This window comes from Heterocephalus glaber, unplaced genomic scaffold, assembly GCF_053883595.1.
Source record: "Heterocephalus glaber isolate CG9 unplaced genomic scaffold, H.glaber_assembly_v1.0 deba00001538, whole genome shotgun sequence".
Lineage (NCBI taxonomy): Eukaryota > Metazoa > Chordata > Mammalia > Rodentia > Bathyergidae > Heterocephalus > Heterocephalus glaber.
The window spans coordinates 5,814,429-5,829,469 of NW_028258333.1; positions in this window are offsets into that span (position 1 = coordinate 5,814,429).

Sequence of the window (15,041 nt, forward strand, 5' to 3'; positions counted from 1 at the left end):
TTATAAAGGATCATATCACATTTTTTTAAAATAACCAAGTATTGTTTTTCCCTTAGTCTCCCCCACCTTGGAATTTGGAAACTCAAAAGTGCTTTTTACTTCAGAGATGTGAACACATTAAAACTCACGGAAATACCATGCACAGGGTACACTAACCCACCAAGCATCTGGAATGCAGCCGAGTCAGGCTGATCTGATGGGGCCAACCAAGCTTTAAAAGGATCACATAAAGCCATTTGTGATTCTCTTCGGCTGAAGAGTATGCATTTTTCTACCAAACGCAAGCTTAATTTGATGTTATGCTTTGTGTGCTATGCTTTGCATTGTGAGGTTAGGTATGCATTTATCCTGGTCTTTCCCATTGTGCTAGGGTATTAGCCTCTTGACTTGACTCTGTGCCTACCTGACTGTTTTCTCAGAAACATGTAGTTAATATCAACTTGACACAGCACAAGCTTGGTAAGTGTGGATTAAATTAACTAAAATCCTCATTGAAAAGTATTATTGCTTGCTTTTTAAAGTCATTGATAGAGTTCTATAGAAATAAAAATTTAAAGAGGGGTGTGTTTCCAGGAAGTTTGGGTGAAGAGCAGAGGATTAGTCAACAAGACAGGGAACTTGATAGACTGAGATAAATATTTCTGAAAGTGGATAAAGTGTTACAAGGATTCATTGTCTTGTGGGATCAATCAAAGGCTTTAAAACATCCAAGAAAGGATTGTGATTATCCCATCCTGGATTGTGAGCTTCCATAAGTCACTGAAGTTCCCTTCAACAAAATTTCAGATTATTGTAAAAACAATTTCTCAAAGAAAAATGTTGTTTCAGGGCAATGACTGGTGGACAGATAAAAAGATGCTAGTTATCCCCACATCTTGGAGATAGACCTCTACCCTATAACATTTATGGTACACGTTACCTTCCCTTTGTTGACCTGAACTCCCACAACAGCTCTCCCCATCCCTGCTAAGCCAGCACCATGAAACTGTACTCCAAAAGGCACTGATTACTGCAATCAAAACTAATGCTTACATGCTGCAGGATTTCCAAATGCAAAAAGGCTTGTGTAAATAGAAATAAGTTAATACAGTTTAAATATAATATTTGATATGGTCATGAGCCCAATGTGCTAATATATATAAATATTATATAAATATTAATAGTATATGTGTGGATGTGTATCTGTATGGAAGAGCTTACAAATAATGGATATCATTAAAGGAAGATTGAACATCTATTTGTGCAGTCAACAATAAGCAAGTGACAAAAATTTGGTAATGCATTTTGAGAGATACATAGTTAGACCTGATCTCAGAAAGCCTATAGTATAACTAAGTACATAGGCACATGCTCACAAATATGTAACACAGATTGAGAGTTATAGTAAGAGGAATAAAAGGGTCATGAAAGTACAGAAATAAACAACTTGGCATGAGAAAGATGATTCATTGTACAAGAAAAAGTTTCTCGATATAGACCAGTTGGGCTAAGGTTTGAAGGTCAGATAGGAGGGTGCTAGGTATTCTACATCTCAGTACTAAAAAAAATAAAGAGATGGAGAAATTGCTGTGAATATTAAACCCAAGTGTGAAGACTGCCAAGAAAAAAAGCTGAGAGAAGACGTGATTCAAGCTCATACAAATGAAGATGATGATGTGTAAAATAAAAGTATAAATGACAAGTAGGACAAACCTACTACGTATTGAAATACTAGAAGACAAGCACCTTCTGTTGGGAAAACACTATTTTAAGAAAATCTAGATCATTTAATTAGCAAGGTCACTAGTCCACTGAATGTAACCTAGAGTCCCCTGAAAACCAGGAAATAAGTATATCATCTTTGAAAAGATGGCCACAGCCTACCCCACACACAACCACATAACAATCCATTTACTCATACTTCCTCCTCCCTATCAGATGAGATCAGTGGATCTACTTACCTCAAATAGAATCCTAATAACTATGTTTAGCTAATTTTCCTATCTGCAGGAGATTACAAATAACACATTTGAAAATGTCAACAGGGTATCAGCCCTGAAAAAGAACAACAGCTATTCCTCCCACTCTCCCCAAGAAAGCAGACCCCAATAAGTTAACAATCTCCGCAGTAGGATTTCATTTAAGAACAAACAGCTCTCTACCTGGCTGAGTTACCTACAATCAGTGATGAAGGGTGTGAATTTCCAAGAAAAGTGCAAAGTCTGGGCCATGGTCTATACTTGTTCATTAATCTATGAAGGATGAAACACATTTAGAAGATTTCCTTGCAATATAAATTGTTACTGCTGAACCGGATTTAAAAGTCTTCTGATCATTCCTGGGCAGCCTCTGCTCTGCTGTCCGCCTCAAGCTCCCTCAAGCCCCAGCTCACCAGGTGCCCCCGTGAGCAGGAACCATCACCTTCTCCCTGCTCCCTTTCCCTTTCTCCACCAGTAGATCTTCAGTGACTAGTGACTGGAGGTCAGGTTGCGTATATCTATGTAACTTTGATAGTTTGTCCCCAGTGCTAAGTACAAATGGCGGGGAACATAATGGCTATTCAAATAAAGCTTATCTAGGGAACAAAGCAGAATGAAGTCATTGTAACACTTTTAAAGAAGATTTATATTAAAAATGAATGAGCTTTCAACTACACAAGCAATTCTTTTGCACTTACCAATGATAAAATTGATTGATCATTTACTGGATCAGGCACTGTTCCAAGCACTTTACATGTGTTAATTTACTTAATTTTCACCACAGTGCTATGAAACAGGTCCTATTATCCTTATTATACACAGAAGGAAAGTGATGACCAAAGACAGAGAGAGAAGACATGCTAAGTGACAGAGGCAGCCTTCCCCACCCTGGGCAGTCTGTCCCCCAAGCCCATGCCTTTAGCCACTGTCATGTGCTCCTTGTTTTGTTTAATTCCTATCAGACCAAAAAAATTCAACTCATTCCTGTAAAAGATAGTTGATCTCATCAATGTAGTTTCATCAGTTTACAAAAAATCCTTGGTGATCACACAACATTATGAGTGCGTTTAATGCCACAAAATTGTACACCTAGAGTGTTTAAGATGGTCAAATTTATGTTCCATATATTTTACTACTATAATTTTTTAAAAATTTGCATCATGGAGTATGAATCTGTAATGTTTCATCCAAGAGCTCCCTGCTTGAGTGATGAGCTTATGAGGTGCACCTAGAATCTACCTACGTGCCTGTGAGCCCACGAAGTTCCCTAGGATTTGCCTTCAGCATGCCCTAAATTCCAGGCACCTGAGCCTCCTTTTAGGATTTGTTTTCACATTGTAATGAGTCTCATCCTGCCTCATTTTCCACCCAAGTACTAAGAAGATAACCAGGATTCTAGCTGATTAGCCACAGTGATAACATGCAGAATTTACCCAGGAAATTTCTGCCTGGGATGGATGTTGCAGTTCTAGAACTCTATCTCCACTGGAATGGTAGGAATGGAGAAATTATTTCCTTATACAGAGTTGTGGCCAAGGGAAATGGGCTATGGTAAGGCAAGAATTTTATTCAGTTCTGTATGCATCTCAGCACCTGAAACAGTGAGTGTCTAACAGTAGATGCTCAATAAATATTTTAGAAAGAATGAATGTGAGTCTGCTCCACTTCCTGCCTTGAGGGAAAGCTGCTTTCTTCTCACACCAAATCTTTTTTTGAGTGGAGCTTCAAGGGACCACCTCCTTCAGGAGACACAATAGGCTACTTGATGGCTAACTCACACTCCATAGATGTAGATCATGAGTGGCATTCTACTCCTGCTCTGGAAGTCTAGAGATCAGCCAAGCACTGTGGTGTTGGATTGAGAGCATGCTGCTGCCTTGCATCTTCCTGCCTTTGTGGTTTGTACATCAAAGGACACCCGAGTGTTTGGCCTCAATCAAATAAGAGCCACACAGGAGGGTCTTGGCCTTTGCCAAGCAGACAGAACAAGTAAACTTTGGTTGTAAGAATCTGGACATAAACTACCTAGTGGTCATGGACTAAGAACAGCATTATCAAGGATCATCTAGAACTGAAATTTAACTGTGCAGGTCAAGGGGCAATGAGAAAAGCAGGGAACCTCTGAAGAGCTCCAACATGTGAGAAGGAGTCAGCTTTCATTCCTGGGAAAGTTAGGATGGAGTTGAGTTGAGGTAGGGGTTTCATGCCTGACCTTTTGAGACTAGATATCCACTGATGGATGACACAACTGTAACACATATCACAAAACACAAATTCATGCAGCAAGTAAGAGGTGTTACCTCCCCGTGCCTCTCCTCTCTTCCCCCCACTTTGACCCCAGCCAGGTCTAGGGGGACCTGAGCCATCGAGAAGGAGGGAGCAGGAAGCCAAGTGAGAGCCAAAGGGTCACTCCCTCCCCTCCCCAAGCAAGCTTTCTTCTGGAATGTACCTGTTCAAGGGGATACAGGACAGTTTGATTTAAAGAGTTCCAATTTATGCTTGTTGTCAGTATTGGATTTTCTAATTACTGAACTAAGACTGTGTAAATAAACATGACTGTGGTACTATTACCAAGAGTGAGCAGAGATGATTTGAGGCTGGTCTACTTCTTCATCCGTGGTAGAAAAGACTCACCACCACCTCAGTGGTCAGAGGAAGTAAAAAATTGATGTTTTCTTCACAATCCATACACGTAATTCTGTAGTCACATTCTTTTACTATAGGCCAGCTACACTTCCTGAAACTATTTCTGTAGCTTCCAAACCAGGATGTTTAAAGATTTAAAGCACCAGTGGTGGCATGTGTTGGGGTGGAGTACTAACACAGAAAAATATATGTCTACATGGTGTGTGGTCTGTGCTACTTCAGATAGTTAGGATGTGGATTATTACAGAAAGATTCCTCCCAAGAGGCTTGTACACAAGTTCCCAAGCTCAGTGGAGGAATCTGAGGTTTAGGGAGACCAATGTGCCTTTTAAAAAATTCCCAGCCAACTGAGCAACTGAAAGTGTGGTTGAGACCTAAGAGAAAGGGCCTGAAACTCAAGGAGAAGGAAGGTAGAGTCTTCAGCGTTCTTCGGTGGGGTCTACACTTTCACATCTTTTCTGAAGAGCAGGGAAAGTTAGGATGGGGTTCAGGTGGGAGCTTCATGCCTGACCTTCTGAGACTGGTAGCATGAAATATTACAGCCATACTCTTTCCAAAGTGCTTCCTGCTACCAGTGGCAGAGAGAAAATAACCAGAGTGGAGGGCCATTGACTAAGTGGGCCATTTCTCAGGCTCTTATCTACGTTCTTTATGGAAAAGAAAACCCTACTGTAAAAGGCCTCTTCACTTTGATGTTTAAAAGAATAATTCACTTACAAATCACACTTAGAAATGATGAGCTGAAAATGACAGCCTAAAATTCATCCTCACCCTGTGCTTCTCAACTCACTTTGACCCACTCTCATCCACTGAAGACATTTAGCTGCATCTGGAGACATTTTTGGTTGTCACATTGAGTACCACAGTGTTTATGGCATTGAGATGGGTAGAAGCCAGGCCAAATATGTTGTTTGTTATGATTCATATCTCGATGTTCCCCCAAATCCTCATGCACTCATAGGTGGGGCTTTGGGGAGCTGATTAGACCACAGGGGCTTTGATACGCATCACGGAGGAGTCCACTGATGAGTTCTTAGCTAAATGTGATGTTGGGAAGAGGTGGGTGCCTGGGGGCATGGCTGAGAAGGGTCTGCCTCTCTCCTCCTCCCATGATCAGTCTCTCTGCTTCCTGAGCCATTAGTGCTTCCTCCTCTCCCATGTGTCTCTGCTGTGTTGCCCTGCCTTGCAACCAGTGGACTATGGACTGAAACCTCTACAACTGTGAGCCTAATAAAGGAGCCTTTCCTCCTTTTATTTGTGGGGTGTTGGGTATTGTGTCACATCCTCATCTACCATGCATGGGACACCCCACACTATAGCAAATATCAACGGGGCACAGTGGAGAAATCTCACCCTAAACCATAACAAAACTCTTTCCAGGATATGAATATAGGGGAAATAGTTCATTTTTTAAAAAATCACTAAAAGGGAAATGGCAATCCAAACAAAGAAAGGTAGTCTGAAAGAAAAATCTTAGTATTTAAAAAAAGTGGCAATGAAATTTTATATACTTGAGGTTTGTATTTTGTTTTTTACTTGAAAGTAAAAGAAAGGATTAGGAAAGGACAGTGTCCAAGATTAATTGGACAAGCTATGCATAATACAAGAACATATGTCTAAAATGAATAGCTAATTTAAAATAGATTAAAAGTAATGCATATGCAAGAGGTAAGTCATCACGAATTGGTAAGCCTCATTTTTTTTCAGCTTGTTTTTAATTTTCTTCAATGTTCTGTGAACAGACTTCCCACCAATTTGAAAGGATATTTTGGTTCCTAGTTTTATGGAAACTAAAATTTAGAGTTTAAAAATTATGAATCCTCAGTAATTTAGATTTTCAATCTAAAATATAGGGACATGCTTTTACATTTTATGTTTAAACTCATATATGAGGCAAAAACAAAAATTTTGATGGTGGTGATGACAATGAAGCTTGCATTTCTAAGAGAAGTGATAGTGATAAAAAAAAATTTGGCTGATATAAGAAGGATTAAAATCAAAAACAATGCTGAAGAACGCTCTGGTAGTCCATAAGGTCATAGATAGTAATAGTTGATAAAGGGTCTTTGCTTGATCCAACTGTAGTCACGCACCTGAAGCTTCTCCTAGGCTCCTCTGTGTGTCTCCTTGTAAAATCTAGTCTTAGCAAATCTGCTAAGTCAGCTTAGCAAAAACATCCCTCCCTCAGCATTTGATGTGGTCCCTCATTCCTTGGTTTGAGTGTTGAAACCTAAATTCCTCAGTTGACAGTGATCCCTTCCATTCTCTTCTCCCCTCTCCTCCTCTCCCAACCTCCAAAATCCCATCACTGTGCTCCTACCACACAGCAATGGTCTTGAATATAATCTTCCTTACCGTGTTTTAATGAGTATCATTGAATATCTTTTTCTTTAACACTCTTGATCACATAAAATGACCTTTAACATGACATTGTATGTTTTTCTGATTTTATTACTATAGATGTTATTTATTGACATTTTAATTATAGAAAAAACAGAAAAAGGTAATGGTAACTACCAATTATACCATTCAGGAGAAACAAATATGTGCATTTGTAGCAAAGTAGCTTTTCTCTCCATTCCAGAACCACCCTCCCATCTTGCCCCAAGAGAAATCTTTTGTAAGAAGAGGGGAAAACCCACATAATCTGTCTTAGAAAAAATAATATTCTCAGGGCAGAATAGCCTGCACTAAGATGAAATTTAAATTTTGCAAATGCTTTCTTTTCTTTCATAAATACTTTTCTCCAAAGGATCAGAATAATTGAAAGTGCCTTCCTCCACTACCTCCACTCCCACCTGGGGATAAACTGCAAGGAACCAACTGATGAGGGACAGAATCCAGAAAAGACAAGGAAAAGTTAAGATACGTTTCAGTCAGGACGTAGGAGTGGGTGCCAGGAAGACTGACCAATAAGGACAAAGGACGTCCTGCAAATAATAAGAAAATCTTCAACAAGCTAGACTTTGAAAATGCATACTGTTTTTAAATCCCCTTCCCTTCTGCCTCCCTTCCACCTCCTCTAAATCCCCCTTGTCCATTTTCATGCTTGTCAATATTATTAATCTTATCTCACGCTGATGACATGTAATGTTTACATTCATTGAGGTTATTAGGCTCCTATGTGATGTACCTTCTCCCCAACATGATTATAACTGCTTGTTTTGAATATATTGTAAACATGTGCTAATAAAATGTGCAAGCTCATCTGTCAGGAAGATTTTCTTCAGTTAACTAAGCATTGCGATCCTTCTAAATAGGATGACTCAGTTAAGGGAATCAGTATATTTTGACAGCTTGTATATCTTTATAAATTATACTTAATAGTGAAGTGTTGCTCCATTACACTTTTGTATCTTTATTTTCTCCTCAGACATTTAGGTTATTCCATTCGTTTTCCTGTTTTTGCTTGTTTTGTTTTCTAATGAGAGGAGGAGAGGACCAGAGCTATTAACAATAAGCTTGGTATGAATATCAAAGGAGAAATTCTCCTTTGTATTTTTCTTATTATTTCCTAAAGAAAAAGCACCAAAGTAGAACTGACAAGTCAAGCAGAAAGAAGCTGTGATTGTAAATTCAAAAACAAGCTACAGTTACTCTTCTGCAGTACCGAAATGAGTAAACAAATGAAGAAAACAATTCTCTTTATCAAAAGCTTATATAGAGGAGAAAGGAAAGCTTTCCCTTTGCCTTCCAGAGGTTCATTAAAATTAACTGAAAATCTACAGGTCAATAGGACAAAAAGTCACGACCATGGTGTCCGTGTGCGCTAAGTCTGAGTCTCACAAAAAGGCCAGATGGTTGAAACTTAAAACTCTTCTTCATAGGGAAGGGTGTGGGTGTGACTGTGGGCACATTTTAGAGGGATAATGATTGTCAAGTAGAATGAGCGGGCCTAGGAAACAGAGTTCAGTTTGTGTGTGATTTTATTTTGAATCTGAATAAGCCCAAGAGACAGATATTGTCATGTGACAAAGTCCTTATGGGTATGCCTACACTCCTCAGGATTTTCTTCTGGGATGGAAAAGGAGATTTCATGGAAGCAATGGGAGGTGACTCTGCTCTCCTGCTTTACTTGGCATTAAGGTAGGTAAGGGAATTCCAGAGAGAGCCCCTCAGTGAGCTTGGGATGGGGGAAACAAGGCGAAGTTAGAGGGAAAGCTTTCAGTTTTCCCAGTTTAATATGGCATTCGCAGAAGGTTTGTCATAAATGTCTTTTATAAGACTGAGGTAAGGTCCTTCTATGCTTATTTTATACAGGGTTTTTTCTTCATTAATGAATTTTAAATTTTATAAAAGGCTTTTTCTGCATATATTGAGATGATCATGTGATTTTTGTCCTTGCTTCTATTTCTCTAATGTGTTACCTTTGTGGATTTGCATGTGTTGAACCATCTTTGCATTTCTGGAATGAAAACTACTTGTTAATTAGGTTTTTGAAATCTTGCCTAGAGCTAATAATAACATATCTTTTAAAGAAAATTTTCCTTGGTCACAGAACATCTACCACCTCCAAGTTGGCTCTATGTTTTCTTCCTCTTGGCATGGAGTAGCAATGGCACCGACTGACTGATAAACTTGACCCTGGACTAGAGAACAAAGCCCAGGGAGAGAAGGTAAACCCAGAAGGCCAGCAGACCAAGGAAGAAAATATGAACCTCACTAGCACCTTCCAGGATTCCAGTGTTACCCTCTCAAAGTGACTGGGTGAGAGAAAATTGCAGAAAATTGCCACAGAGAGGCTGTGGGCATCCTGAGAAGTGTAAGCTCAAGCTGGGAAGAACACAGGACCTGCCCTCTATCTGGAGAAACCAGAGAGTGTCAGTAGTAAGTCTTACAGTCAGCTTGAACCCCCACCCTATGGGCACATCTAGCAAAAATCAAAGACCTGATTGCTTTTTGTCTACCAACATGAGCGATGACACATCAGCTTGGACAGTTACCAGAGTCTGGAGTGAACAGACAGAAGGGTTTCTGGTATAGGGAGGGCATGTCACAAACCCACAGGCCCTAAAGTTAGGGGGAGAAAATCATGGCTGGCTGGACTCCAAGACTGCAGATATTTGAAAGAAACCACTCATTCAAAAATACAAAGGAATTTTTTAACTTAATCTTTTTTTAAAATTTATTATCTTTCTTTCATCAGTTTTTTTGGAGGTTTGGCTTTTTCTCCCTTTTTTCTTTTCTTTTTCTTTTCCCCCTTTAACTTTTTTTTTCCTTCTTATCTTTATTTCCTGTACTTTTCTTTCTGTTTTTCTTTTTTCATTTTCTTTGTCACTCTTTTCTGCTGTTTCCATGGCAGACAAAGCAGAGCCAGGCTTTGAAAGTTCTGGTGCTGGGGTGTGGGCCAGGTAGCAGGCGGAGGCTGTAATCTTGGATCTTAAGATCCTTGTAGCCTTACAGCTCCAGCCCAGGGTGCATTCTGGGGCTTTCCCATGCCCCTAGCTCAGAATTGGCATTTACACCAGCATACTGGAAACCAAAGCCAGAAACAGCTTTCCTCTAAGTGTATGGGTGGGGACAAAATGGTTCTCCCTCAGTTGTCTTTTCTTCCAGTGCTGCTGAGTCCAACATTTCTTGGAAAAAACCTAAATGTTTCAGAGTTCAAGTTACAGTGTGGTCAGGCTTTCTCACATCTTATGGATTTACTTTGCTATTTCTTATTTTATTTTAATGGAGGTTGAGAAGGGAAGGTGATGACTATGTTTTTCATGATAAGAACTGGACCAGAATTCAAAAGTTTTTTATAAATAAGACTTTCTAGGTTCAAAATTAGTCTACGTCATTTACTGACTATATAATCTGGACAAATTAGTGTGCCTCAGTTTCCTCGTTTGTAAAGCATAGAACACAGTATATATGCTTTAGTGTTGTCATGCTCAGAATATGTATAGAACACTCCACAAATGCTAGTTGGTGTTATTACTTTGTCATATATATTGTAAAAGTTTACATATTGTAAAAGTTACATTTTACCTGTTATCCTATGTTTATATGTGTATAGATATAGGAGAATGTACATTTATCTTTATGTTTTCCATTAATAAGAGCTTGCACTTACACAGTGCCTACCATGTACCTTTTAAGCACAACACGTATGTTAACCTATGATTCAGAAGAAGAAATTACAGTGGAAATTGGGAAATATTTTGAACCACTAATGAAAACACAGCGTACTAAAACTTATGGGGTGCATTTCTCCATTATATTTCCTAATTAGCTATTTCTGATGCCTTAAAAATGTTTTAGTTTCTGTTTATTTCGAATTTACTTTCAATACTGAACAATGCCTCAGGCAGAGAGTTTATGAGCTGTTTTTCTTTACCAGGAATTACCAGTCCAAGAAGGAGTTAGACCAGACAGAGAAGCTGTGTGAGCATGCGCAGCCGACATGGCCACCTCTGCAAGGCTTTGCTCCTGCCTGGGACCGGCTCCCGGAGGCTACATCAAATGTGCCTCGAGATGATCATGCAAGCTGTGGAGGCAGAACGAGGAAAGGAGGGAGGTCCAGAACGGGCAAATTCTTTCATCTACCACCTTCTATCTTCTTCTTTCTTTCTGAGAGAGAAGGCCCCTCAATTCCCAGCCTTGGCAGAAATCCAACTCAATAAGCACGCTTCTCTCGGGAACTTCAAACAGAATCTTTCTTCAATGTACACAGCTTTTCTGGTTGTTCTCACTGAGGCACTGGAAACTATACCACTGAGGTCATAAGCAAAAAGCTCACGTCTATGTTCTGTTTTGATATATAGGTTTTTTTGTTGATTTTTGTGATTTTGTTAATTATAAAAAAAATATATAGTAGTCTTCGTCCCGTTTCCTAGCATATAATTTCTAAAATCCTTGGACTCTCCGAAGTGATGTGTCTTTCTTTATGCTAATAAGTTGACTGATGGCTGGGAGCCAAAAATGTAATCAATCATAATTCCGTAACGAAGCCTCCATAAAAACCCCAAAGCTCTGAGTTTGGAAAGCTTCTGGATATGGATATGTGGGAGGTCCTGAGGAGTGATGGTCCCCTCCCACACCCCTCGCTCTGGCATCTTTTCCATCTGGCTGTTCACCTGTATTCTTTGCGTTATCCTTTACAAGAAACGGGCACGTGTAAGTGAGCACTTCGGTAAATGCTATGAGCTGTCTTAGGACATTCATCGAGCCTGAGAAAGAGCTGTGCAAACCTCAGTTTACAGCCCGTTGGTCAGAACTATAAGTGACAACGTACGACTTGCAACTGGCATCTGAAGTGGGGGTGGTCTTTTGGGCCTGAGCCCTCAAGCTGTGGGAATCTATCTCCAGGTGAATAGTGTTAGAATTGAATTAAATTAGAGGACACTCAACTGCTGCAAAACCCCCTCTCAAATCTGGTGCTATAGTGATTGTGTGTGAGAGAAATCCCCACACACATTTTGGTGACTAGAGGTGGTCTGTATTGAGAGCATAGGAAAAAACGTTTTGGTGTTTCCTTATATCTTACACTATGTTTCTGCTAAGTAGACAGGAGTTTTAGTTTTGATTACATAATGTCTAAAGAATCTTGATTAAATGTTGACCATTTTGATTAAATGTTAAATTTTTGTTAATTTTTTAAAGTAGCTTTCTCTTGTCATGTAACAGATTCTGTAAAACTTAGTGGGTTTGGGGGGGACGCTGTTAGGGATTGAACCTAGAGAGTTTTGCCCTACAACTCCAGCTCCCCACTTTTAATTTTGAGATAGGGCCTTGCTAAATTGCCCAGATTGGCCCCAAACTTGTGATCCTCCTGCCTCAGCCACTCAGGTAGCTGGGATTACAGGCGTGTGTCATCACTACACCCAGCTAATTCAATTACGTGTAATGTTTAACCTTTTCTTTGAGGCAGGAATTGTCTGGGTGAGACTGGCTCAGCTAGACACCTCTAGCTCAGGGTGTCTGCCAGATCACAAGGAGGTGTCGAGAAGCCAGTACTGCACTCATTTGAAAGCTCAATTGGGAAAGGATCCGTTTTCAAGATCACTTACAGGGTTATTGTCAGGACCCAGCTTCTCTCGTGATGTGGAATCAAAGGACTCAAATCTTCCTAGTCTGGAGGCTGCCTTTAGTCTCTTGCAACCTAGGCAGCTCAATTTAGCAGCTTGATTCATAAAGCAGCAAATGAGTAGATCCAAAGAGGGAGACTTCAGCAAGAAGGAAATTGGTCTTTCATAAACTCACCAAGGAAGTAGCATGCTGTTGTTTTTACCACATTGGGTTTCTTCCAAGTGATTTACTAAGCCCAGCCCACACCCCACGCTTTTTTTTATGTTTGAAGCATCCCTCTTTCAATAAGGAAAAACCTGTCCCTCTAAAAAGTGGAAAGGCGCTGTTGCCCTTCCCCCGCCTTCCTTGTAGCCAGGATACAGGTGCCTGATCTCTGTGATGGCTGGGAAGCACCACTGTAGGCTTTAGGGAAGGAAGCTGCTTCTGGGCAGGAGCTTGGTGTCAGTGACAGGCGCAGTCATGGGGGGGAGGGGGATCTGGCTGCAGGGCTCCGTGTTTCTGTGGCCCAAGGTGCAGTATTTGTGCCTGGTGATCTGCATGTTCCTAGTGACCTAGACTCTAAACCTGATTCAGGGGCCTTTTTTGAAATGTTCTGAGCTAATCAGTGTTTTTAAGTAAATTCATTTTCTGATCATATTAGCCAGGGTTGTTTTCTATAGCTCTCAGCTGAGAAATTTGAATGTGACAATATTCTCACTGTTATGTGATAATTCCACCCCCCATCTTCTTCAAATTCAGAGCTCTTCCTCTCTTCTTACCATCCAAATTTCTTTTTTTCTCAACTTCATAATGTTTTTGTCCTTTCTCTGTACATTCTGAGATATTTGTTATAGTCTTTTGCCTAATGATGATTTGTTTTATAAACGGGTCTTTCAATGCCAATTTGAATTCTGTAATTCAATCTTTATATTGTTTTCAATCTAACTTATCTCATCTAGTGATCTTTTTTTTTAAACAAATCTCTCTGATATACCCCTATTCCTGCAAGACTAGAATTTTAATTTCATCATTGATCTCGTAATCCACAAACTCTTAAACTTTATTGAGCATAAAAGTGAAAACATCCCCAAATTTACCTGCTTTTCTATGTTCTATAGTGAACATTTTAAATGTAGACTCTTTCACTGTATCTCAAGTCTATGATCTTTCTCAGTTACGATTCAAAATCACTTCAAAAATAAATTATTTTGAGGATAAATTCTATTTGGGTATACTCATGCTGCACCAGGTCACTGCTACAACCTTCCCACATTTAATCTTTTAAAAAGTTCCTATGCATAATCCCTAGCAAATAAGCACTACATATAAATTCTCAGGACAAATATAATACATCCTTAAGGGTTGATTCCCAGAAAGAAAGCATCAAAAATAGAATAGATTGCTTATGAAAGAGATAAACCATACTTAGAAATTTCACAGTGACTGAAAAACAAAAGGCAATATTCACCTAAAGGTTAATATTCTCAATTACATAAATATGATGCTCTTGATGGGAATCAGGATCTGCTATTCCAAAATATGGTACATTGGCACATTGAATATTTTGAACTGAAGGAATTTGAGAGCTAGGAAGCCCAGGAAGGACTCTGATCTTGCCCTGAGGCAGGTCATAGAACTGTCCCATGAGTAGGGACTTCCCGGTACCCATTGGAAAGACCCATTCATCTATAAACACAGTGGAGCACCTAAAGGCATCTGAATGAGCAGAACTCTCGGTTCATACTTTTTTCATGACTTTTCACTTTTCATCAAATCTAATATAAAAACACTTGTCTTTAAACATTCCTTCAATATTTTCATTTTCTTATGAAGGCTCTGAATCATATAAAATTTTTATTAAGTAAATTATTTTTCCTCATTAATCTGTCTTCTATCAGCCTAATTTACAGGGTCCCAGACAAAGAACCTAAGACGGGTTGAAAGGAAAAGTATTTTTCTTCTCCTACATTTATGTTAAACATTATTGATTTATTATAAATTGTCAATAGTGAAGAAATAATCAATAATCATATTAATGGGAAAAATTCATAAATAGGTAGCCCACTGTAAAGGAAATATAAGCAATATTATGTTTATGAAAAGATAGCTCAAAATAAGGGAATTGCAAATTGAAAATGCAATGAATTACTATTCCTCACCTTTCATATTGGCAAAATTTTGTGGCACTCTGTGTGGAAAAGTTTAAAGAAATAAGCATATTAAATATTGTTACTGGTGGTATAATTTTTTTTTTGCAAAGGCAACAAAATGCCTTTATTGAATCTTTTTGCCTCTTTTTTTAAAATATTATTTTATTGGTACATTTTAGGTATACAATATAATGACATTCATCATTGGAAATTTGCACCTTTACATAATCTCTCTTGGTTCTTCTTTTTCCCCCTTCCCCTGCCCTCCCTTCAACCCCTCCATCCCTCCCTA